The sequence below is a fragment of the Balaenoptera borealis genome (assembly GCF_965194805.1).
Source record: "Balaenoptera borealis genome assembly, chromosome: 3".
NCBI classification, from domain to species: domain Eukaryota; kingdom Metazoa; phylum Chordata; class Mammalia; order Artiodactyla; family Balaenopteridae; genus Balaenoptera; species Balaenoptera borealis.
Window position 1 is genome coordinate 139980104 of NC_138866.1, and position 27357 is coordinate 140007460.

Consider the following 27357-nt stretch of genomic DNA (forward strand, 5'->3'; position numbering starts at 1 on the left):
CCCACAGGCAGTGGTCTCCAAAGTTGAGTGTACGTATCTCAGTGTGGGCAGGAATTGAGTAACAGAACTTCTACGTATAGTTATCTTTATTTTTAAATTGAGAAGAATTAACCATTGCTAAAATTTAATATACGGGTTGATTCACTCGTTTGACAATATTTACTGAGCCATGAATTTGTGCCAAGAATGGATCAAAGTGCTGGCAACGCCACAATGAACAAAACAAAGTCCCTGAACTCAGGGAGTGTGCATCCTGAAGGAGGAGACAGATAAGAAATTATAATAATAAAAATACAAACAAACCAAAAAGTATACACATGCAATTCCCCTAGTGAAAGGTGCTAATAAAGTCAGGAAAGGGAAGAGAACGTGGTCCCCACACCTAATCCATATATCAGCCAATCACAAGCGATTTTGAGCTGCTCTGAGGAGAAAATGGAAATTTCACAGTACAGAGATCACAGGCCACAGCTTCTCAGGATCCCTGTGCTGCAAACTGAGAAACTCGTGTGTGTGTGTGTGTGTAAGTGCGCACGCATGTGCGTGCACCCACACAACTGGCTAAAGACGTTTAAAGATGTTACCAAGTTTTACTGAAAAAGATCCTTGCAAAGAAACTATGGGCTAAAGAGAATGCTGATAATTAAGCACAGGCGAAAGTAATAGAGTGGTACTTAGACTCCTAAAATGAGCTTTTTAATAAAACAATTAAGTGATTAAAAATGTTAAGGATTCTGTTTAATCACATTGCTCTTAATAACCATAGTATTTAGTTCTCAATACATTGGATGAGAATAAAAGGGGTTTTTATATTTATAATACGTTTTAAGATGTTTATATACTGCTAATTCCATCTCCACCTCATCCTTCCTTTTTTAAACTTCTTTATGAAGGCATAATTTACATAACAGAAAAGTCACCCATTTTAAGTGTGTAATTGAATGAATAATATTTAGTGAATTTTCCGAGTTATGCAACTATCTCTACAATCTACTTTGAGAACTGTCGTCCTTCTTTTTCAACCTCTTCTTAATGCACATTATAATGTATAAATTACATGAGTTTTGAACTTCATATATGCAATCTACAGGTAAACAAATGCATACACAGGGGTATGTGTGTTTAAATATTTCATAATCAAGGGGCATGAACCAAAAGCATGGAGTATATGGCTTTAGGGCCCCAGCCACTGTGTCCTTCAAGTCCATGTGGCCCCATACACAAGCCACCCTAGACTCAGCCCCTTTATCTGCCTCTTATGCCTTCAGTATCTATACAGAACACCCAATGCCTTTTTCTGCACTAGAGCTGCATGTCTGTGATCCATGATAAAATCAGGGGAAGAGCAAACACAGGGCTCTTGTAGAGACAGCTGTGTTGGCAATCACATCATCAGAAGCAGGGATTCCATAGCAGAGTTACCATCTCCGCGCTAGACCTGGAGATGAAATCAATGAGATAACACCCAGCCTCCAAGACTCCAAGGTGAGAGAGAGACACGGGTACACACAAACGTATTACAAATCTGTGTAACTGGCATCTGAATACCAAGGGGTCCTATGAAGAACCAAGAAAGAAATTACTCAGTTCCAGAAATAGCTGTATGCTTCCTGAACAACTGCTTTTATGTAAAAGATAATGAGAATCAGGCCTTTCTTTTGGGGAACTGGTCAACCCAGGGCCAAACTGAGAGTTTTTCTCTCTCCCTAACCCAACAGTTTGTTGTAGCATCACCTCAGCTTCACCTTTTCACACTTTGGAACTTTTCACCGTAATTCTTTTCCTTAAATTTTTTTTGGGGGTGTTGTTTTTGTTGGTGGTGCATCATCAAATCCTTAAGAAAAATGAAAAGGCGAGTTGGGTCTGGATAACTGAGTGGATTGATAGTTTACATGTGAGGGCTTACGCACCAACTCCTGTCTTAAATATCTGATATATATCGGATATCATATAATACATTATTATACCCACTTTATAGAGAAGAAAAGAATGTGCAAAAAAGCTGAGGAGCCCTGTCCGAGGGCAGGCAGGTAGTAAGTGATAGAGCCAAAATTTGAACCCAGGACATGGGAATGCACAGTCCACTTTCTTAATCACCACACTCTTAATGTCTCCCAACTCAGAGACCAGGCCAGGATGGGGAAGCTAACTGCAGGGTCATAGCAGGCCAAAGGCAATTCACTCGTGCAAGTGGAGGCAGGGACCGTGACCCAGAAGAGGCGAGGAACACCTAACAGGTCTCAAGTGTTAGCATCAGGTAGAGAATCCAGCCCTTCCCAGTAGGAAAGCTTAGCTCTACTCACTTCTACCAGATCCAGCTCTTGGGAAGGAACAGTTTAACTACTCAACTTGTCATTCAAGGCATACATGTGGCCTCAACATTACTTTATCCTAACTACAGTTGAGTCTCATTATTCATGAATTCTGTATTTGTGAATTCGCCTACTCACTAAAATGTATTTGTAACCCCAGCAGTACTTTCCAGGTCCTTTCACGGACCTGCCACAGGGTGACAAAAAATTGGAGTTGCCCAATGCACACATTCCCAGTTGCGGTCAAACAAGGTGAGGTTCTCGCATCCTGTCTCAGATCTCATACTGTAAACAAATAACCATTTTGAGGTCCACTGAGTGCCACTTTTTCGCATTTTTTGCTTTTTCTTGGCAATCCTGCTGTTTATAATGGCCCCAGACACAGTGTTGCAGTGCTGTCTAATGTCCCTAAGCCCAAGTAGGCTATGCTGTGTCTTGTGGAGAAAATACCTGTGGGAGTTAAGCTTTGTTCAGGCATGAGTTACAGAGCTGTTGGCTGTGAGTTCAATGTTAATGAGTCAATAATATATATTAAATAAGGTGTCTTTAAACAGAAACACATATAAAACAAGGTTATGTATTAATAGGTTGACAAAATGTGACTGGAAGCTTATAGGAACCTATTCCTGTATTTCCCTTATGAGTAATGACCCATTATTCACTAATTTAGTGATCATGGTGACTTTCTAAAAGATAACTATAGTGAATAATGAGAATCAACTCTATGTCTTTTTGGATAGACATTTTGTCCAGTCAGTATTCAGCCAAAAACCCAAGTGCATAATGTGTCCTGTCCTGCTTAGAAAACAGGTTTATGGTCACAAAGATTTAAGTCAAGAGTCTGTTTTGTACTATAAAGAAGAAATAATAATCTGTTTTTCCACAGAGGAGTTATATGCCCAATTTATTTTGCAACTAAAGTAATCGAACACAAATCTTTTAAAATACACTTTGAGAAGCAATAAATATGTTAAACGCATATTAAATGGAACCTATAAACACTGCAGCTATGACTTACATAAATCTTGTAGCCATTGTTGAATTTGTTTTCACAATTAAAGTTAAAATTAAGAGCGAGTTTATAGACCATTGATCTTGACAAATGATGCTAGGCCAATATGTTTCCAGCAATGTCCTAGTCATCTCTCAAAAGAAACAGTTCATATTATAAGTTGCTATAAAACAGACTAGGGAATACAATAACTAAAACACACATACACTGCACAAATTAAAACCACAATCATCAAATAATTCTTTGCAAAGGAAGCTCAGCTAGCAAACACTACATATATTAAATGGTACCATGAAATAACGTAATGCTAACTGCATAATAAGAATATTGTAAAGTTTCACATACTGGTGCTTAATAACACTAAGATAGTTTATGTGACTTTAACCAAAAATTCTTTAAGCATAATTTATTTTTTATCTTTTAAAATAAGCTAAATTACTCTGAATAAAAGAATATAGATTATATTGCTTGAATAAAATGTATAATGACAATAATTAGAGGGGAAGAGTATAAATCATTAACTTATTAATTTCCCAAAAGTAATGAAGTGTCTGTCTAATCAGATTGACATATACAAGAAATTATGAAATAAATATTGTTTCCTATTCAACAAAGTTTTATAACCTCATATAGACCACAGTCTTAATGGGATGTTCCATCCAAAGTTATGCATAACGGGAAACACATTTATCACTAGTTTTAAACTATGGCATGAAATCATTCCAAAAAGACTTAAATACCAGTCAAGCAGGAACTTTATTTAATAGCCTAGTATATGGTTAGAAAAACTATTCCTTTTTATTAACATAATCTAACTAATACTATCTATGTCCATTAATAGAGACACTATTTGGAATACCAAAAGAATCAACTTCATATGCCAGGATTTCACAAGGTCGGACCTCAGTGCAAATATCTCACGGTGGCGTGGAGGGGACTAACAACAGTTACTGAGAGTGTACTATGTTCCTGGTACTCAGAACACATCACAAACTTAATTTATAGAATACTCATAAAAATCCTGCAGAGATTATGAATAATCATTCAAATCTCTACTTTACAGATTAACTTGCCCTGAGTCAACAGCTTTGCTTTTGGGGGCAGAGTTATCACTAAAACCCACAGCTGTCTAGCTCAGGATCCATGTGCTTTGTACTCTGCCAGGCCGTTTTACCAGTCAAGCAATAAAGTAGTCAACTAAATTAACAGTTTGAAATTGGAATGAAATACAGGGTTTTCTCTGAGCCTCTGCCTCTACTTCCAAGCCTCTCTCCTCTGCAAACTCTCTTCTACACCCCCAGAGCAATGGTCTTACCAAAGTAGAGACAGAATCCCCTGTAATGGCTCCTGCACTGCCTGGAAAAAGTTCACAGTCCTTCATGTGGCATTTGAAACCCCATTGCATATCTGGCTACAACCTGTATGTCCAGCCATTCCACCTGTGCTGAGGGGTGAGAGAAGATGAGGGCCCAGTAAGAAAAGAAGGACTGGAATGGTCAGTCTAAAAGCATGCCAGCCTGTCAAGGGGGGCTCCACCCTATGATCAAGAGATGAGGAGATGATGCCAACAGCTGAACAGCAGGAACGCTGAGTGGACCTTGTCTCAGTGGGCAGCCTGAAGCCTCAGGAAGGAATGACAAAGAGATGGTGGAGCATTCTCAAATTGAATACACCATGCTGGAAGAAGTCCCATTGGATTCTGAGTTGAGAGGAATTTTGCTTAGACTTTTTATCTCCACTGAGATGCTCAGTGACCAGAATCCCCAGGAAAGGTCCAGCAAGGTTCTGCGGGTAGAGAAAACAGAGATAATGAGGGTAGAAGCAGGGCTGACATAAGTAGAACAGTCTTAGAGGCCGGGGTAGAGGCTTTTCATATATTCCTGAGATAAGGCAAATGATCCAGCTGGTAACTAGCAAAAAGGGGACGGGAGGTTGAGAAAGATAAAGAACAATGAGGTGAAAGGCTCCTCACCAAATGTATGGGACCTGGAAAGGGCAGTGAGGAGGGTATTACAGGTTAGACTACAGTCATCTACTGTTCCATCCTATCATCATAAGGCAGAAATGACCATATTGGCACAAGTGACCAAATCAGGGCAGGTACACTCTTTTCCATGGCAGAGATTTGAGTAAACCTTTTCAAGTAATCAAGACCCTCAAAATGCAGGTATCCTTTAAAAAAATGGTCTTACAGCAAGAACCTGAACAACAGGGCGATTTAGGCTTCAAAGAAGCAAGAGCAGCACATTTCCACATTCCTTATATGAAAATCTTGGGCCAGGTTTGTCTCGGAATATAGAACTTAAAATTTTACAAAGTTCTGTGTATTATGTAACAACCTAAATGGTATTTGAGTCAGCATCCCATAGTCAAACATAAGATTCACACTAAACGACACAGAGACCAAATAGCTTCCTGAGAGTTCAGGTCAGAATTTGCTACCAAATAAAATTTTTTAAAAACTTTCCATTTCCAAAAAAAATCTTTCCATTTTCAAGAGACATAAAGCAGCAGTAACAGCTGCAGGAATAGAACAAAAACAGAAACAGACGTGGAGCATGAACTTCTGCAACCTGATCACCACCCCACACCAGGCACCGTATGCACTCTAACATGTTATGAAGAATGCAGTGAGTTTAGCAGATTACTTTCAGGACCATTGGCAGATTACTCTCTCTCCAGCCTCCCTGTGCAGAGTTTGAGCACCTTTTCATGGTGCATTTTCACGGAGATCCTGCAAACCCATGAGGCTCAGGGGAGGCAGTCCCCAGGATGCACTGAGCCTGCCCCATGGAGGGACCAGAACAGCCATGGGATGTGCACGGAAAACACTGGGACTTCCATTCAGACTGATCTAATGTGTCCTTTTAATTTCTATTTTTGTGAATGTTTAATAATACATGTACTATCAATACCACAGCACATGTACATAATTTATAAGTAAATATTGGGTGTGCCTGCTCAAAAAGTATCCACTAATAGGATGTCTGATCAAAAGAGCATGCAGAGAACATTTCTAGAGCACCTGGACAGTGAAATCCTTTAATCTGCTGAAAAAAAAACCAAACCAAAAAAAAAAAAAAAAAGCCTGCAATACTAAGAGAAGAATTTGTTTTTCCCCTTTAGGCAATGACTATTTTCAGAACTGCATCTCTTCTCTCAGAAAAATGTATCAGGTAACAACGTAATACAAACCAGACAAGCTTAAATAGGCAATGTGCTTGTTTTGAAAGAAAAAACCCAAGTGTGATTTAAACAGGGTTTTCAGTAAACACTGCTGCCACCTCTGCTAAAGGGTGTTTCTCTTGGGGAATTTTAATTTCAACAAATGATCTCATTTGTCTCAAGTTTACCCTAACATTTGCAAACTACACTATACACTGCTTCCTGTTGCTTCCTCCGGCCCATTCATATAATTTGCATTTTCAAAAGTAGACACAGATGCCTTTCTCTGGACCCAGGTGATGAGGCAGAGGTAGGGGAAAAAAAAAAAAAAAAGATTTGCATCTCCTTTGAGAAAGGAGTCACTCATTATTAGAGCAGAAATTCAAGCTTACAACATTAAAATAAACCCATTTAACATAAAGTGGGGTTACAGAAATCTGGTTCACTGAAGCCTTGATTTAGCAGTGGCATCGTGAATAAGAGACAGGAGTTAGAAACCCTCATGAGACTGAAGCACAATGAAAGGTCAATGTGCCGAATGGACCATAAATATTCTTTAAATGGTGACATTTCCAAAACAAAACAAGTTTTCTCTGTAATGCTTTCAGTTCGTTGTAGTGAACATGCAGCACTGCTGCAGATGCAAAATGTATAGGAGATAAGGTTGAATTCGGTCTGATCTATCATAAACTCTGAAAGTTCTTTTAAATGGACTCTCAGGAACAGCTTCCCAAGCCTGACTTGACCTCTTGTGTATTCAACAATTCAGTGGCCAAATCAATCAGAGAGATCTGCTCTCTTGAAGTGGGGATATATATGCATGGAGGAGGCGATGGAGCCATTTCACAGAGGAAGAAGGAACATAGGAGCAGACATCTAAGTGACAAGGAGGGGGAAAAACACTGGCTCTTTGGGGAAGAGGATTCCAGACAGAGGGGAGAGTCGATGCAAAGCCCAAATCCAGAAGCATGCTCCCTGTATCCTAGGAAGAGCGAAGAAGTCAACACAGCCAGACCTGCAGGACCCAGTGGGCAGTAGGAAGAGATAACATCGGAGAAGAGGTTGGCCCGACAAAGACTTTAGATTTTATTTTAAGTAAGCTGGGAAGTCAGTGCAGCAGGGAGGGGGAGGGGGAGGGGAGGGGAGAAGGAGGTCAGTAAGAGGATGGATCTTATTCGGTGTATATTTTAAGGACCATACTGGGTGCTGTGGAGACTCTGTCTCACACAAGAGTCAGAGGAGTGAGATCAGCTTAAAGGATCAAAGGTTCTTTGGTTTACTATTCATTTTTTCGTTTTGAGCTTTCTGATTATTCAGATTTCAATAAAGCGTATCCATAAATCCTATACCACATCTTACATTATCCACTGCCTATTCCATCCACGCAGGAAATGAGAACATGAGAGAGTTACACTTCCTCTCAAAAAGGTCCATGCAGGAAACAAGAACCTGAGAAAGTTATACTTCCTCTCAAAAAGGTCCTTTACTTCACTGAGAATCACCCTCACAGAAAAGAGACCAATCCCTAAGCCAGCTGCCTTCCTGATATTCACTAAGGACATTATAATAGCCTGTCAATCTAAACAGTGCCATGCAAATTTTTGCAAGTATTTACTGGGACTTTCCTTTTTGTCTGAAAGGAGCCCCATATTTTGTAGGCGAACAGCTTAAGGACCAAGTAAAGTATATCATCAATAAAAGTTGTTATTCCTTCAACAGACATGGGAGGAGGGGATGGGTGCCTGTATTTTATTCTTACCATATGTCAAGAATTGTTCTGGACACTAGAATGTGGCTGTGAAGAAAAGACAAAACTCTTCATGGGACACTTAAGAAAAATCATCCCTGCTAAAATTCACACTGTGACATACTTACAGAGAGAGAGGTCCAGCAGCAAAGTCAATAGAACACATGTTCCCCAAGATCACACCATAGCTGCCGAACATTGTATTAACCCCCTACTGTCGTGAGTGATTATTTCTTTCATACCAGCTCCCACAACTTTACTTTATTCTTCCCGTCTCCTGAGCAAAGATTACTGGAATAGCCAATTGTTAAACTGCCCTGGTTTCAGGACAGCACGCAGCTTGGAGGTGGTCCCAGCCTCCCCTGGTTCTTCCTTAATTAAAACCATCCAGCATAAACCCAGAGAGACCTCCTCCAATCCCTTCTACTAAAACACCCCAGGATTCCTCACGGTGTACACTCTCGCTGCTTGGAGGTCTTTATCTAAATGGAATTCATCACTACTCAGGGAAAACAGGTACAAATAAAATAAATAATTATTAAAATATTATTATGTTAGATGGTGATAAGTGCTATGACAAAAACAAAACTGCTAAGCAAAAAAAAAATTAACAGTCAACTTTCTAGCTGTTTACATCCAAATGATTGCTAATACCAAAGATTTCAGTCCCACAGAAGAAAATCTCTCTACTTGAAACAGTAACAAATCTAAAAAGATCTTCTAATCCTGTTTCTCTCTTAGGTCTCCAAAGTGCCTGGCTGACCAAATTTGAAATTTAGCAGTCTTCTGTAAAAATATATTAGAAATCATTTCAGTCAACAGTCCTGACTAGATGGATCATTTCACCAGGAAATTCAGTGTGTAGCTATAAGCTCAAAATGTTAGGGACTATTTTTAAAGTATTAATCAATGCTATCTATTGAAAGTTATCTTTAGAAAGAGGAGGAACATGTCTGATCTCCCAATGGGCGATTCAGAAAAGTTGTGTTTCCATCAACCCCAGCTTTGCCATCATATTACTGACCCTTCCCAAGCGTAATACATCTTTTACAAAAATGCTAGATTAAACCTATCTGAAAACTTCAAGCTTTAGAAAAATGATACAGTGACATTGTTGAAATTACATGCAATGCAACAGAGTTTGAAAATTCTCTCTGGTAAAGTCATTAGTTTCTAAATAAAGAGTCATCAGTTTCTAAATAAGAGTCATCAATCATCTAAGGTTGTGCTCAATGATAAAGTAATGTTTACTCTCATAAGGACAAGAATGACAGTTTAAATTCATTCATTTATCCAACAAATATGTCTACAACTTAGTATTTATCAGAACATAAAATCTGTGTTTTCTTAACATTTGTATAGCTCAGTTTCGTTGATCTCAACTTCATCCACGTACGAAATAACTGCTTCAAGAAAACATACGTTGGACACATTTGTCAAATTTCCAAATCAAGTGGGTAATTATTTCAAGAATGATAAATAGTGACCCTTTATTTTGTGATAACTATAGGCAAGCCCTCTACTGAATACTTTTTCTCTAAGAGTTTGCTGAATCCCCAGAACCATAATAGAGGTACACAAAATTATTCTGATTAAACATGAGAATAAATCAAGGATTTGAAATATTAAGCAAATCATCAGCTAGTAAGTGGCAGTACCAGGATTTAAACCAGCTTCTCTCTTACCACAAAATCTGTGCTTATACCTTAAGCCACACTGCCATCACTAACTAGGGATCACCAAATCTCTCTTCTGTGTAAATCAGTCAAAATTATAAAATAAGAATTTAAAAAAACCAAAGAGACGTGGTGGATGACATAATTATTGATGCATTAGAGTGAAAAAGAATACAGAAAATTACAAAGGCTAATTAAAAAAGTGATGGTATTTAAATACCCTATGAAATAAGCAGCAATAATAAACAGAAGCAAGTGGAAAGTAACTATAAAAATATCCAAATGCTATGAAGAAAGCATCTGCTGTCACCAATCCACCATTGAAGTATTTAAAGCTTTCTATCATGTCACCCACCATTGCCCCGTCATTTCAGTGCACGCATGTGCAACCCTGATTTATACAGTTTGAAATCTGAGTCATTGAAGGTGAAAGTAAACAGTGTGCTCTAGAGCATAAAGAGCCACGTTAAAAGCAGATGTTGGTTTCAACCTACCAATGGGCTAAAACAATACCAGATTTTTTTTTTAAACTAATGAGAAAACTTTCTTTTTCCATCTTTGGATTTTAAGGGTTACAACTCTATGAATACTGAAACAGAATTAGATCTTTGACATGAAAAGGAACTATCATACTGTTCATGTTTTTATGAGTTTTTTTAAAAAACTGGGGTGCAATGGTAAAGAGGGTATGATTTTTCTTCCCTAGGTATTAGCTCAAGGAATAAAATATACACTTATCATTCTCCTGAGGCACTCAATTCAGTAGGAGAGAGAACAAAACAATTTCAATACAGTGTGATCTATGAGGTATTAAGAATAAGATGCTAACAGAGCACTTCAGATGGATCAACCCATCATGGCAAGGGCATAGACCAAGGAGATGGTAATTAGAATAGAGATGAGGGGACTAGTTGAGAAGCTGAATTTTGTTATCTATTTGCTTATATGTGTTGGGCGGGTAGGAGTAAGGCAAAGGCAGATGTCCAAGGTTTCTAGACTGGGAGCAGGGAATCCATGGAAACTACCAATGAACTCAGGAAAGTAAAAGCAAGAGCCATTTACAGAAAACAAGATGAATTCCACGTTGAATATCTTCAGTCGGAAGGACTGATAAGTTATCAAATTGGAGACAGACTACGTAGCCCAACTGGCTGTCCAAGTTTACAGTTTAAGAACAAGGTTTGGACAGAAATGAGGAGAATAGGAACCCTCCCCCTTTCCCAAGCCAGTGTGTAAAGTAAAAAGAAAACAAGATTAGGGACAGAACCATAGGGATCACATACTTTTAGTGGCAGCACAGAAAAAAAACAACTTATAATAAAACCTGAGCACTCTCCAGAGAGGCACAGGAGAGCTAGGGAGGAAAAGGGAGCAATCAAGGAAGCTGAGACAGGAAAGAGTTTCAAAGAGGGAGAGACCAACCATTTCAAATATTTCAGAGAAGTCGGCTGAAGAAAGCTAAAGTGCATCCATTGTTTTTGGCTATTGGGAGGGCAGTAGAGCCCTCGTGAACACAGAAGCCAGAATGCAGAGCACTGTGAAGGCAGGAAAGCAAGACAAGAGACACCCTCTCAAGAAGCTTTGCTGTGAAGAGGAGAGAAATTCTCTGTAGTCTTATGCCAGTGACAATGTAATAAATAGTATTATCTGATTAAAATAGGTTAAATTTTCAAAATCAAACTCATAAATTAAGACTAAGTGAAAGTTGTAAATATATAAAATTCAGATTTTAATTGTAGACTCCTCAAAAATCTCACCATTTCCTTTTCCCCTCAACATTAAAGTTTTCATGTTGTATTTTGATGGCAGGCAATCCTACCTAGTCTGAAGAGACCCTGGATTATACTTACATCCTTAGGTCATAGGTTAAAATCTTCAGAATTAGAAAAGATTTCAGCCGTTTTACCTTCAAATACAAGAAAACTATAAACCAGAGACATGAATGAAAAAATCGTGATTTATTTTTCTCCTCCCTGTGGCACCCAGTGCAGCCATCAGCGCTTGGCAGAGGTCTAATTCACATCTGTTAAATGGAACTGAAGATCAGATGGCTAATTAGGATAGAGACTTGACTAAAATCCACATCTTTTGCCTCTCCGGGTAATTTTTTTTCAATGACAATTCAAAAGGTCGTTTTTTGCACCTATAGTAAACTTTTAAAACATCATTAATCATTAGGGAAATGCAAATCAAAATTACAATGAAATACCACCTCACACCCATTAGGATGGCCACTGTTAAAAAAAATAACAGAAAATCACCAGTGTTGGTGAGGATCTAGAGAAATCGGAATCCTTTGGGCACTGTTGGTAGGAATGTAAAATGGTGCAGCCACTATAGAAATCAGTATACATGGCTCCTCAAAAAAATTAAACACAGAATTACCATCTGTTCCAGAAATTCCACTTTTGAATATATATCCAAAAGAAGTGAAAGCAGGTACTTGAAGAGGTATATGTACAACCATGGGTCATAGCAGCATCATTCACAATAGCCAAAAGATGGAAGCAACCCAACTGTCCATCAACTGATGAATACAAAAGCAAATTGTGGAAAATTATTCAGCCTTAAAAAGGAAGGAAATTCTGATAGATGCTACAACATGGATGAACCTTGAGGACATTATGCTAAGTGAAATAGCCAGTCACAAAAGAACAAATATGAAATGATTCCACATATTATAAGGCACCTAGAGTAGTCAAATTCATAGAGACAGAAAGTATAATAGAATGGTGGTGGCTTCCAGAGTCTGTGGAGAGGAAAAGATGGGAAGTGGTTGTTGAATGGGTACGGAGTTTCCGTTTTGCAAGATGAAAAGAGTTCTGGAGACAGATGGTGGTAATGGTTACATAACAATGTGAATGTACTTAATGCCACTGAACAGTACACTTAGAAATGGGTAGGGTGGTAAATTTTATGTTATGTTTATTTTCTGACAATTCAAAATTTTTAAATAAGTTATAAAATTGATTTTTAAGCCTAGTTAGAGTGAACATATGGATATATAAAGTGATACCATTTAAGAGGATGCATTAGGTAAAATAATAAGACAAGTGTGTCCGTAGCAGGGTCCAAATCTCAGGCGATCATGGGTGCCACAGAAGAAAAACAGGAACACAGGCAGATGAGTTGTGCTGGAGGATGAGGCAAGCCAGAGAACACACAGGACTCCCTGGAGCAAAGGTCCTCCTCACTGTGGCCAAGGGCTGTCCCAACACTCTGATTTTTCAAGAGATGCTCCCAGCCCAAATATCTGTGTGAAATTTCCACATCTCCATACACTGTCAATCAAACAAAAGTCACCCAAGAGCCACAATTTTCAAATCAATTTCCATAGCCGTGTTTCTTATGTCAGTATATAAATATCCACGTATTGCTTCTAACTTGGATAGGATACTTGCTAAAACTTGACTAGGTGGACATTTTCTATGGCTTCTCACTCTATAAATACCCAGCACTGATTCACATTTAATAACACAATGAAGATAGCTTTTTTTCCCCGAAAGGATCATTTTTGTACTAAAATTGTTGGGCTATGCTGTCGATTTTGCTCTCTTAGTCCTTCGTGTTGGATTCTATAAATAAGCATAAAAATCAAATGTATAGTTTCAGGCCACATTTCTTCATTTTATGATTGTTCTCTGAGTGATCTCACCTTGCAGAGCTCATGGCATTTAATACAGTTGAGATACAAAGACCCTCCCTGAGCTAATAAAAGGAAAAATACACAACTCTCAGTCCCCATCATGCGGTATAAATTCACTTAGATAAATTTGTTTTCAAGGTTATTCCACTGTGTTAGCTCTTTAGAGGGCCCAGTGATTTGCCTTAATGTGTTTTTATATTTAGAGTATATTAAAGAAAATCCATACAAAAACACATGGTTCATAGCCTTCTCTACTAACTCCCTATACGTGCTCACCACGTGAAACTTTAAATTACCCCTTGATCACAGGTGAAGAACAGAATGCATCGCACAGTTTGCACAAGGTGACAATCAGGTTAATATAAAATATAAATGTACTATAAGCCTAGGAAACTTAGCACATAATGCATATTATTTCAGTGATGTATTTGTAGAGATACACACACTCGTGAACAGAAATATGAACCACTAATCTTCATTAATGCCACCATTAAAAATTAGTTCTCTGATGCAATGTAGCCACCTGGAAAATGATTTATGATATAATTTTAAATGGAAAACACACAAACTGAAACTGTACCTAATCTATGTTTGCAGCTCTAGAAAATGATGTGTAAGTATGGACTAGGCTAGAAGGAAACACAGCAAAACTGTTAATGGCTAGTTTTTTCAACACAGAGAATACCTGCTTTCTTTCTGAATTTTTAGTTTGTATTCTCTTTAGTATTGACATCATGCTGTTTGCGTAATAAATACACATAAAAATAAAAGCAATGTGTACAATGGTATTTGGTGGATGTGTGTGTCTGTGTGTGCTTTCCCCCAACATAAAGGAAAAGTTCAATCCCAAATTATCTTGGATGACAACTAGGTTTCTGATGACCAGCTCAGATCAACTGATGGCAGCTGCCTAAAGAGCTGTTATTGCAAAGGATTCTGAGGCTCAGCGGGAAACATGATGTCATCAACATGAATATCTGCCATGGGCTTCAGAAGGGGAACAAATGCTCTATGCCAGCTATTTGCCGTCTCTGTCTCAGCACTAATATCAGAAACATGGATCCTGTGGAAGGACCAAGGGTATTCTACGGCTTTCCTTAGAACAATCAACTCAAGAGGCCTTAGCAACTCAAAACATGACATAGCTAATTAGTTCTTATCTAACAGCCAATGTAGAAAAGTCCATGTATACAGTTTTAGAATTTAATATTCTAAAAATGAATTCTTAAAAATGAACGCAGTCACTTCACTGACATGGTACAGACACATGCTGGGGAATCAGGACAAACATCTACTTAATCTGTCTTATTATTAGGTTGCTGTAATTCCTACTTATTTGCAATAAAATGTTTTCATGTTATTGTCTCTGTGCAGAACAGAAGTCTCCAAAGAGAGAAGAGCCTGAATAAGCATTTATCTACAAAACCCAGGGTGTGGATAGCATCTAAGTTTGCGGTTAATATTTTATTTAATAAATGTCTGCTTCCCTATAAGGTTGTAATTCTGATAACCATTCTCTTCTATGGTAAAGGAGAAAACGGCACTGTTCTGTACTTAGAGTTAATCAACAAGAAATACAGAGTACCAGCTCAAGCCACCGTGGCAGCGTTGACACCGCTGGGCGAGTTCCCTGACCATAAAGGGTTCTCGATTCAGACACTTGAACCTTCTCAAAGCCCCATTGGCTGCTTTCATTCGTTTTCTATAAATACACAAAACAATTCAAACTTCAGAAAAGATAGAAAAAGCCTAAAAATAATCCATAGTTGAAAGAGTCAGACGGAAAAAAGAGGAAGCTCTAATTTCTAGCAGGTGTATTGACACCAGTGGGCAGAATCTTGACCATGTGAGAATACGGCAGCCTGATGTGTCATTTACAGAAAACTAAAGGCATCAAGTGAAATCACACGTGTATTAGGCATGAGAGGAAAGTTAAAGTAAGCTCTGGGCTCACCTAACCAGCCAGGATAATTGGAAAGTAAACACAGAAGAGCTCTTGTTAGGGGCAAAGTTCAGTTGACATGGGTTGTATGCCAGGAGGAAGGCTCACCAACCCATAGTGAACACCTGGCCTGGAAGAAGCCATCATTTCCAGAATGTTCAGTTTTACCAGGTCTAATGTTCATGCCCAAATGCAGGAGACCACTGCAGCCCCAGAGCAAGGAGAAAAATGGGTGTAGCAAATATTTAGGATGAAGGTCTAGGGAGTTTTGGTTCGAGGCTGTTACATAATCTGTTCTCCCCACAGGTCAAACACTGGCTCTTTCAGATCTCAGATCAAGCATCGCTTCCTTAGCAAGCCTGACCCTAACCCTAACCCAGACCCTGACCCTGACCCTCTAGTATGAAGCTGCATTTCTGCACCATAATCTCTTGTCACACCTGACATTCAGCGTGGCCTTGATGATCAAAATTACCTCATGAGTTTGTTTACTTGGTCTCCCCAATCTACCTCCCACCCCTCACAACAATTAAGTCCTCTGAGGAGATGGGGCTGTATTTGCCTAGTCCACATCTGCAACTTCAACACAATACCTGGCCTTAGCAGCAGAAGGAAGGAAGGAAGGAAGGAAGGGAGGAAGGGAGGGAGGAAGGGAGGGAGGAAGGGAGGGAAGAAGGGCGGGAGGAAGGAACAAACGAACTCAGATGGCAATTCCTCTACTACTATCATGACTGGGTATTTCCCAGAACTCCAAACCTGCCTAGAGACCAGTATATTCCATCAACCTGAAAAGTCTCACAATGCGTAAGCTCTTTAACACATGTTTAATCATTAATTAAATAACACTGGGCAATATATTTATTGCTCTGTGATAGGATGTGTGAGCAGTTTCATGTATCGTATACAGAGCATTAAATCAGTCCTGACACAGCCTCATTAGAGACCTACCTGGGTGTCACCATGCTGGGGATGGAGCATGCTTTACCTGCCTGCCCTTCCCCTCTGGTTTTCCCCATTCATTTCATAATGGAATGATCCACTCCTCTTATCAACTTTATAAAATCACAGTCTGCAGGTTGACGATGAAGCCCACCTAATTCACCTCTGAAACCCTCAACCAAGAACTAAAAGATCCTAGAACTGGGCATGACTGCAAAAGCCTACAAACCCAGCCTCTTTCCTCTCTTCCCATCAGTGTTTGGATTTCAGTCATCTAGGATGTTCCTCAATCCTGAGGCTCCTGGAGACAGCCAGTGTGCCCCAGCATGTCAGGACCAAGAAAAGACAACAGGTGAGGCTTCCGAGATGCATTCATGAGGAACTAATTTATGTGCACCTGATCACCTCTGAACTGATCCAAATGTCTGAATCAAATGAGGAGAACTGCTATAAATGAATTAAAATTCATCAGTCACATACACACACATACACACACACACATGCATACACCAAGCACCAAGCCTTTCCTTGCCTGAGAAAGGTTTTTAAGGAGGGATAAATTAGGAGTTTGGGATTAACATTTACACACTACTATATATAAAATAACCAACAAGGACCTACTGTATAACACAGAGAACTGTACTCAGTATTTTGTAATAACCTATTAAGGAAAAGAATCTGGAAAAGAACTGATACATGTATATGTATAACTGAATCACTTTGCTGTACACCCGAAACTAACACAACATTGTAAATCAACTATATTTCAATTTATAAAATAAAATTTAGTTCAAAACAGAACTGTTAAATTTTTTTTTAAAGTTTAAAGAAAGGTTTTTAAAATGTAGATTACTAGCTATTTCCTACACTCATGTGAAATATGCTTTATTTGAAGAATATATTTCTAAAACTCTCAGTGGTGCATTAAAGTGACATTAGCCCAGATCACAGAACTTTTTGTCTCAAAATACCCAAAGGGATTACTCACTCTCAGAATGTAGTCAGCACACATTAGTGTTTATAAAGCATTCCATTATAGCAGCATCTCTCAAATGAAAAGGTAGAGCACACTATTATCAATATTAAAACCATCTATCTCTTAAAAAGGTTACATCGATTTTTTTCCCTCACCACTCTGATTCCATCAATGCCAGTGTCAGGTCCATGAAGTGGCCGCTATCATGTAACAGCTTAAATTCATAATTCCCAAATGAACTTTCCTAATTTTCTATGCTCTCAACCCATGCACTTTGCAACTCATTTACTAGAACATCAGCTAGGAAAGGGCTTGGAGTGATCAGACATATCCAAACAAATCTTCCCACTGAGCTAAAATACTGCAAATGAGTTTTTAAATATGAAGCAATAGTGAGGTTCTATTAAGATGGGCAAACAGGACACTTTCTAGGTCATTTCAGCTAAAATCAGCCTCCCCACCATCAATGGTATAAAAACAACAGCAACAGCAGCAGCTACTGTAACTACTCCATACATGAGGCATTAGGTGTAACAGACATCACGCACCAACCACTTTAAGTGTATCTGTTGTTTAATCCTTATAACCCTATAAGGTAGGTATTATTAGAAGCCTCATTCACTGACGGGTAAACTAAGGCACAGAAAGTTTAAGTAACTTGCCCAGCAGCACACAGTCAATATGTAGCAGAGCCAAGATTCAGGCCCAACAGCCCAACTCCACGTTCTTGATCTTTATGCAACCTTGTCCCCCAGTCTCTGTCACTTCATCTCCTGCTTCACGGTATCTAGTCCTAAAACATGCAGCGTTGCAAAGGGTCCTTCAGCAAAGTTCCAGGAGGCCACACTCTATGAAAGGAACAGAGATAAACAGTGCAGATCTCTCCTGGCGACCTCCACAAGCCTTTGAGGGTTACTTCCTCTCCATCCTTCCAGACTCAGATCACATTTTCCCTCGCATCAGCCTAAAACAGACCTCACCTGCCTTCAAAATCCTCTCTGCTCCCAAGACGGTACCACTAATAATCTTTTCACAAAGATGGATCTTGACTCTCCAAGGAGATAAGCTTTTTGAAACTAGGAACCACTTCTATTTTCTCTATTGCCCCGTATAAACAGGAAATCATAGCTAATCGTTCCTTTTTTCTTTCTTTCTTTCTTTTTTTTGCAATCAGAAATGTAGGCATGTGAACCCAATAAAGACATTGATTAGTTGTCACCTTCCAAAGACAGCCTTCCAAGGTATTCTTTCATCCATATATATTTAGGCAACATTGTCAGGTTTCCCCCAGGAGTGGCTGGGCTTTCATCAAATTATACTGTAATCACCAAGAAAGTGCTAAATCCAGCACAATCAATAGAACATGTACATGACCAATATCCACTTTCTGCTCTCAAGACTTACTTAAAAATGCAAAAGGGAAAAACACCTTAAAAGTGAAAGTAAAAATCTAAAATTTTTAAAAAAAGGAAGGATGATGTCTCATCTCTAAAAAGGACGGCCTCAAGGTGGGTAAAAAGGACTGAATTTGATAAATTTTATTGCTCCCTAAAATGTGTCTCCAGTTAGTTTTTGAAATACTGTCATTTAGTACCAGCTCCTACCCATGCTTCTTGCCCTACCCCTTCTTACTCTTATTCTGGTTGGAAGAAAATATAGAACAAAACATCAGCAGTGCAGAGGGGCCTGATCTCTGGGGAAAAGCTCCCATAACACTGTGGGCACTCACTTCCCCAAACCTCTGCAGGCTTACTCATTACCAAGTAGCCAGACTCCCTCTTTTCCTTGAATAACAGGAATGTATAAAGTACTTATTACATACAAGGCACTCTGCAGGGATTATTATTAATAGTCACAGCACCCCAAGGTAAGTATTTTCATCTCCACTTTACAAATAATGAACCCAAGCTTTGGAGATGATGAAGTCCTACAAATGGCAGAGCTGATATTTGAGCCCAGGTTTGTCTGAATTCCAAACCCTGGCTCTTCCCAATAACTGGGTCATGGTGAGTTAAGGGAGCCACAGAGTGGGGTTCCATAGCCAGCCTCCTGGGGTGGAGGTTTCTGAAGTGGTCCCACCCCACGCCTACCTCATCCGAGGTGACCTCCAGGAAGGCCCACTGAGTAGATAGAATCTTGGTAACTTTTCTCTCCTTAATCATATCAACTACCAGGCACTGTAGTGCCACTGCAGTGTTTCCAGATCTCTAACAGAGAAGATGTTTGGCTGGTAAAATCTGATAATAAATACCGGAGACTTTTTAAAAGCTTTAAAATGTTAAAGAAATTCAAAGTATTTTTAATATTCTCACGTCCAAGGATGACTTTTTTTAAAATGACATCTTAAATACAACAAAAAAAAGGTCTGTTATCTCACCATCCAATTAACCCTGGCAATATTTTTTCAAGGTATGCCTTTAGGAAATTGTAATTGTGCAGAGAAGCTCGCAATGAAAAGTGACTCAGCCTAGACTAGACCATTTCCAAAAAGTAACCACTAGTAAGTTTCTAATGCTCATTTCCAGAACAAAAAAAAAAAAAAATATATATATATATATATATATATATATACACACACATTCATATACTAGCACATAGTAACAGTATAAATACGTGTGTATGTAAAAGGGGTTTTGCGCTACACTATTTCATACCATGCTTTATCACATAATGTTGAAAGCAACAATGAAACCAATGTTTTATCAATTCTAAGTCAGTTAGCTCTGACTAATAGCCACTACCAAAAAACAACATTTCAAGGCAGGGGCTGGTTCTCGAACTGGCTAGATTCGGGATGTTATGGCAAACCAAAAAAACTACCAAAATCACACTGACAAGACATCCAGAACTGGTCAGCAAAATTTGCATTAAACAAATAGTTTAACCAAAGCACCAACTTATCTTTCATTACATATGAATGTCTGTAATGTTTCTTATTGGAATGACTGCAGATGACACTAACAAGCATTCTGCCCAAAAGCACAGGACATCAGTTCGCAGGGGGCTAGGGAGCTCACCTTACACCCTCTCCATTCCCACTTCCACCACATCAGCGTCAGCATCTGCTGTCACATCCTACGAGGCCACAGGCTCTACGTCCACTAAAGGAGGGTTCCTAGGAGGTATGGCATAAGCAGAATGTCCAGCACAAGTAACTCCAGTTTCTCCAAGACCACATCAAACAGAATATCAACCTCATCTGTATACTGTGGACCCTTAAAAGATCTCATTTGATAAATGGGCCTAATGCTTAGAAATAAATGAGTAACAAAAAAGCACCTAGATTTGATCAATTCCACCACAGGAATTTTACTTGGATTTTGAAATGTCAACATCTGCATGTACTTAAAAGCTTACCTCAATTTAAAAACACAAAAACACTGTGAGGTAGCTCTCCTGTGAACATTCGGGAATTACGCATGGTGTTTAGATGGAAGGGGCCACCTGCTTTGCTCTGCAAATCTATTACAACAGTTACGTGTTTTATGCGTCACTTGGGTCAGATAAAGGAGAGAGACCTTTCCAGAATATCCAGTTTCATGTATTCACAATCTTTGGGCATGAAACTGCTCTAAAGCAATATATTTATCAAGACCATGCCAAATCCATGTCCAGAAGAGGGTCTAGCAGGATTCCAGAGCTTCACCGATGTGAAAGGTGAAAGGTTTCAACTATGCCTTCACCCTGGGAAGGTGCAGAGCAGCTGCTTCCAACCCCAGGCTGCAGGGAAATTCCTGGAATCTCATTTGGAACAGGTCTTGTAGATTCTCTGGTCTTATGGTTAAACAACTTCACTGGGAAGCAAGGCAGAGTGGAATGGTTGAAATAGCACTGGCTGGAATGGAATAGTAGGAAAAAAAGTAAAATTCCATCCAGTTGGGTAACCCTGAACAAGTTATCGGGCCTCTCTGAGTCTCACTGTTTTCTTCTATTAAAAGGGGATGACTCCTACCTAGGAGAGTACCTGACAGGATTAGAGTAAATAAGATAATGCTCCCACCTAATAGAAGCTCAGCAATGGCAGGCAGCTAGCACACTAAACGAAATAAATCGCAGCTGAGCCTGTATGTCCTGTAAACTAGGAAAAGCCAAATACTCCTTCCATTAAAGGAAAAAACCACTATCAATGAAAAGCACATATTGGCAACTGAACGCCAAAACTAAGCAATAAATGAGTGATTTAGGATCTTGAGCTCATGGTGACAAAGCTAGAAATGACACAAGACTGGAAGTTGGAAAGAAAGTAGTTAATAAAGCAACTGAATATTAATCTGTTATTATGACCAGGGCCACGCCTCTGTGTTTAAACTTTTGTGTGTGTGTGTGTGTGTCACACAAAGAGCTCATGACATTTAAAAACAATTCCTCATGTACCTCTTCAGCTCTGCTATGTCTTCTTGTTCAAATATTAACACAGGAAACTTCCTGAGAGCCTTCTTTCTCATTCTTGGCTAAAGCTAAGTATCTCTGTGCCAGCTCACCTGAGATTAAAGAGAGTGAAAGAAATGTCAGAGAAATTCTACCTGTTTCGACAGGCCTAAAATGCTGAAGGCAACTTTTGCCAAGGATTCCTAACCAGATCCAAAACACTAAACTATGTAGAAAGAAAGTGCATGACAAACAAAAGAGGAGATAAGGAAAATGGGGGTAAAGAGCCTGAGAAGATGGAGATAGTGAATTACAGGGCCTGGTCCAGCAACAGACAAGAAACTACAGGACAGGGCTTCCCTGTTGGCACAGTGGTTGAGAATCTGCCTGCCAATGCAGGGGACACGGGTTCGAGCCTTGGTCTGGGAAGATCCCATATGCCGTGGAGCAACTGGGCCCGTGAGCCACAATTACTGAGCCTGCACGTCTGGAGCCTGTGCTCCGCAACAAGAGAGGCCGTGACAGTGAGAGGCCCGCGCACCGCGATGAAGAGTGGCCCCCACTTGCAGCAACTAGAGGAAGCCCTTGCACAGAAACGAAGACACAACACAGCCATAAATAAATAAATAAATAAATAAAATTTAAAAAAGAAACTACAGGACAAAGAGTAACAGATACATTTTACCTGACAGATTGGGGCAGATTTTGTTACCAACATGTGAGGGTAAAGAAGCCTCCAGCATCTCTGGGCCCCAGGTGGTTCATGAAGGGCCATCAGGAGGTGAAAGGGCTGACCCTAAAGGCATTTCCAAACTACAAACCTAGAAAGCTAAGCTAATTTTATATATTTATATATAATCTTTCACATTAGGCAAGACTATCATAGCAATAACGTTAGCTACTGTTCACGTAATACAATGTTCTTTTCTGACATACTACCTAAGTTCTCAGACTAACCCTCAACATCTTTCATAATGCTAAAAATAGTCCTCCCCACAACCAAAAGGTATTACACAATCATTATTTTTGTTTGTTTCTAGTTTGGTTTGGGTTTTGCGGGGGAGGAGTGGTTGTTTTGTTTGTTTTTTGTGGGTTTTTTGGGTTTTGCTTCTTGGATCTGAACATGGTCACAGTCACACAAAGTTGAATACTTTCTTTTGGGTTTTCCTGATCAGTTCACAGCTCTCACGAACATCCTCTTTTATTAGCTGACTTTTAATGGACAAAACAGGCTATTCTAAACTTTCAGTTCCTCTAAAGCATCCATCCATCAGTTTCTCAAAACAACCTCTCTGATCCTTCCAAATCTTCCTCCTGTCTGACGTGCGTGCCCAACCTTCCCGCTAAGCGCTGGCAGCCCTGCCCTTGGAGGCATCCTTCACTACTTAACCCCTACCACCCGCTGTGCCGTATCCTTAACTAACAGCACACTTTATTGTACTCACCTGTCAAGCTGTCTGACTTCCCCTCTAGGCTCTAAGGAGACAGAGCTCTCTGCTTTATTCACGAGGAAAACTCTAGCACACAGCATGCATAATACACAATTAATAGCTTTTGGATAAAAGAACAAATAGTTATGTATTTCAGGTACTTTCTAACACATGTTTTAAATAAGCCATGAGCTTAACTCTGAGCACCAAAGAAAACCTGTATCTTCTATACAAATGAATCTTGTAACATCTGTATCGGTAGCAGCTACAAAACAGCCCTGGCCAATCTACATGGTATGTACTATCTACCTATATGTATGCATATGTGTATGCATGCATGCATGTATGTATGTGTGTGTATCTGTGTGTATGTATGTATATGTACACATACGGCCAATCTACATGATATGATTCATTTACCATAAACATGATACACATAAATGATAAATGAGTGTTTTTAATAATACAACATAACAAATTAAGAGGAAAGATGGGAAGGCATTTTAACTTGTGACAATAAGATGGGCTCAAAATCTGAAAACCAGCTTTCAGCAAGCCCCTTGTCACTCTCCTGCCTGGCCTGCTTTCCACACTGAGGACCTCCTCCCACGGGCCAGAGCTCAGGCTGTCAAACACGCAAAGGCCAGAGTGGAGGATTCATCTCCACCCTCTGAAGAAAGTGTAGAAGTAAACCTTTTTCATCTTTCACGTCAAAGGAATTGGAATGCGTTGCTATCCTGCCTACTCAGGAGAAATGCCCACATTTCCTCCGTGACCTGCTTCTCACTTACCACACTGCTTGGGAGACAGCATTATTCAACTGCTGATAGTATTCCCCCACTGAATTATTCAGTTCTCCTATCAGCTGCATTATTCTATCAGTCTACCCAAATCTCTACCTCGGAGTCATCCACACATTTCAAACTCACAACATCCATGAAACTCAGGATTATTCTCTAGAAAACCGTCTTCTCTAGTCCTGACTTGTGTTACTGGCACCAACCTGGGGGCCCAAGACACAAACCTCAGCCCCAGCAATCTCTCTCTCGCCACCCACATCCACCTGGTCACCTCTGTAACCACCCAGATCTCTCTCAGATCCTTCCACACCTCTGCTTCCCTACTGCCTTACACTAAGCCCTATAACCTCACTCCTGAACTATATATGGTAGCATCTTAACTCCTCTCTTGCCAACTCACTGCCAGAATTAGTGCATCTAACTCTGTTCACCTGTAACATCGCAGAGCAAGTTTTCCCTTCCTAGTCTGTAGGGATCACATCTGGCTGGTCCTCACTGCATTTCCTTCCAGTGCCTAACATGAATGCTTAGCACAACCAAGCAGGCAAAAATGACCATATGAATGAATGAACGCATGAGTGAGACGCCAGTACTCTCAGAATTACATTCTACTGTTTGCCATAACTCAAATTAACGTTTGTCTAAATATCTGTCTCCAGAGAAGAAGTAAATGAGGCAGGAGATAGATGGGCCCCTGGGCCGGACAGCTGATGTTTGCTAAGTGGAGTAAAACTGAAGCTTTGTTCTCACCCAGACACTCCAAGGACAAAGCTAGTGGCAGAAGCTGAGCTCTGCTGAAGTAAAGAGATGAGATGACCACTCCTGAGGTCAAGGAAAACTTCCCTGTCTACACACGCGCAGGAAGGCTCCTTGGGGTTCAAAAACGGAGGAGCACCACCCCATAGTGAGTGTGGACATGCACCCACAGGCCTCTGTGGTGAAATCCATCTTAGCAAAAAGATGTGCACGTTGGGGCTTCCCTGGTGGCGCAGTGGTTAAGAATCCGCTTGCCAATGCAGGGGACATGGGTTCGAGCCCTGGTCCGGGAAGATCCCACATACGGCGAAGCAACTAAGCCTGTGGGCCACAGCTACTGAGCCTGCACTCTAGAGCCCACGAGTCACAACTACTGAGCCCGAGTGCCACAACTACTGAAGCCCGCATGCCTAGAGCCCGTGCTCCACAACAAGAGAAGCTACCGCAATGAGAAGCCCGCACACTGCAATGAAGAGTAGCTCCCAGTCGCCGCAACTAGAGAAAAGCCCATGTGCAGCAACGAAGACCCAACACAGCCAAAAATAAAATAAATTTATATATTAAAAACTTTTTTTAAAGATGTGCACGCATGTTGGGGAGGGTCCCAGAACAAGTCATATGTGGGAAAGGAAACAAAATAATTGGCCAAAGGTAAACAAAGACCTGAAAGAACTGTCCTATATAAGGGATTTAAATCACCTCTTTACTGCTCTCCTCCTCATTAGAGAAGACGCCATACCCTTTCTCTCTGGGTGTATATTTCTGCCTTGCTTCTAACTTAAATAAACTGTTTCTCTGTGTGCCCTCACATACATTATGCTGTGTCTCTAATAATAAACTTTGCACCTGTTTTTACAGTTTTTGCCTCCTTGAAACATTCTTGCTTTCAGTGGGGGTTAAGAGCCAGGGCCACTTTGCTTCTAGGTGGTCTGGTGGCTAGGATTCCTGGTTTTCTTCCAGGCTACCCAGGTCCAGGTCCTGGGCAGGAAACTAAGATCTCTCTTCAGGACAGCTCACTGCTGTCTCTCCGAGATCATAAAGAATTAGTAATCTGAGGCTCACTCCCAAAGGCAAACCATCATTCTACACACTGACACATGTACTCATATCTACAGCTATATATTCTTTTCATGCTGCCTCACAAGATGGAGCTATTCCATGATAAAATGTACAGAACTGTGGAGAATGATTTTTTTCAGAAAGAAAAAAAAACTGAAAATGCAAAGTACAGTTCTTCTAGATACCTTCCAGGACACGATGAACAAACACACCATCATCTTCAAGTCCTCTGTGGCCTGGGGAGGGGGTTGGCCTTTAGAAGAGAGGTCCCTGTGCTAATAACCTGATCAAATCCCAGTATTCCGAAACAAGGCCACCTTCCACAATCATGCCCTGGGGAAATCCATGTAAGCCCATCATCATGCTGGGGAAAGAGGTGCTCCATGTTATGTAATCATATATACACAATCATATCCATTTGCTTATGAAATTCTCAAACTTTGCACTTGGAGTGAATGACAGTAACATTCTTCCTCTCTCATCTGGCAATTTGTCCCTAAAGAATAACTTGTTAACCCCAAGTGGTCAGCAAATAGGGCCATTCCAAGCAGTTCCAGGCCTGCCTTCCAGACCTCTCCCACAAGGCCAACACAAAACAACGACGGTGATGGAAACTCTCCCAGACCTTCCCAGAGAGGGAAGATGGGCGCTGGAACCACACTGCCTGCGCCTGAATCCTGGCTGAACTGCTTTCCAATCATGTGACCTGGGACAACACCTTTGTCTCTCTGTGCCTTAGTTTTCTCGTATTTAAATGAAGTGATCTTCATGTCCATCTCAAAAGTGGACAGGACCTCAGGAAATAGCAACAATTAACAGAAAGGCAGATTAGAAATAGCCCAAGGGGAAAAAAATAGATAAACAACAAGGTCCTACTGTATAGCACAGGGAACTATACTCAATATCCTGTAATAAACCATAATGGAAAAGAATATGAAAAATAGTATGTATATATATGAACAACTGAATCACTTTGCTGTACATCAGAAACTAACACAGCGTTGTAAATCAATTAAAAAAAAGGAAGAGCCAAAATAAATAAATAAATAAATTATTGGAGTGATAACAGCTCTCTCTCTGGGGTTGTACTGATGATTAAAAGAGTTAATATTTCTTAATCACAATGCCTGGCACCATCTAAGTGCTCCATAAATGTCAGTGATAGTAAGGTAAGTTATATTACAATAATAATACATTAGCCTTAGTACTAATCTTACTCCTCTCCTTTCATCTTCCCAAGGGATTCTATGCCCTACCAGTTCTCTTAAACACTACAAGCAATGGTTCTCAAACTTTATAGCATGCACCAGAATTATCTGGAAGGCTTCTTAAAACACAGATTGCTGTGCCAGAGACACAGAGCTTCTGATTCAGGAGGCCTGGGATGGGGCCTGAGAACACACATTTTTAACAAGTTAATCTCAGGTGTATGGGTGCTGCTTGGTTTGGAAAGACATGTGGAAAAATACTAAGGGGCCTCCCTGCATCAGTGGAGGACAGTGGGTGGGTCCAAACCTCCAAGGCTTTCT

The 27357-nt window shown here is 40.0% G+C and overlaps 1 protein-coding gene across 17 annotated transcripts in view; it reads right to left on the minus strand.

Annotated features, from left to right (window-relative positions):
• MCTP2 (multiple C2 and transmembrane domain containing 2) overlaps positions 1–27357 on the minus strand; it is a 263257-nt gene that overhangs the window by 232360 nt on the left and 3540 nt on the right. For 2 of the 17 annotated variants that reach the window (XM_082388913.1, XM_082388914.1), the window contains exon 2: positions 1746–1834. The exons of 14 other annotated variants lie outside the window; for them this stretch is intronic. The gene's annotated coding sequence lies outside the window, so the exon portion shown is untranslated. Of the gene's footprint in view, positions 1–1734; positions 1835–27357 lie in introns of all 17 variants that reach the window. One more of the 17 variants, XM_082388912.1, reaches the window with a different exon arrangement.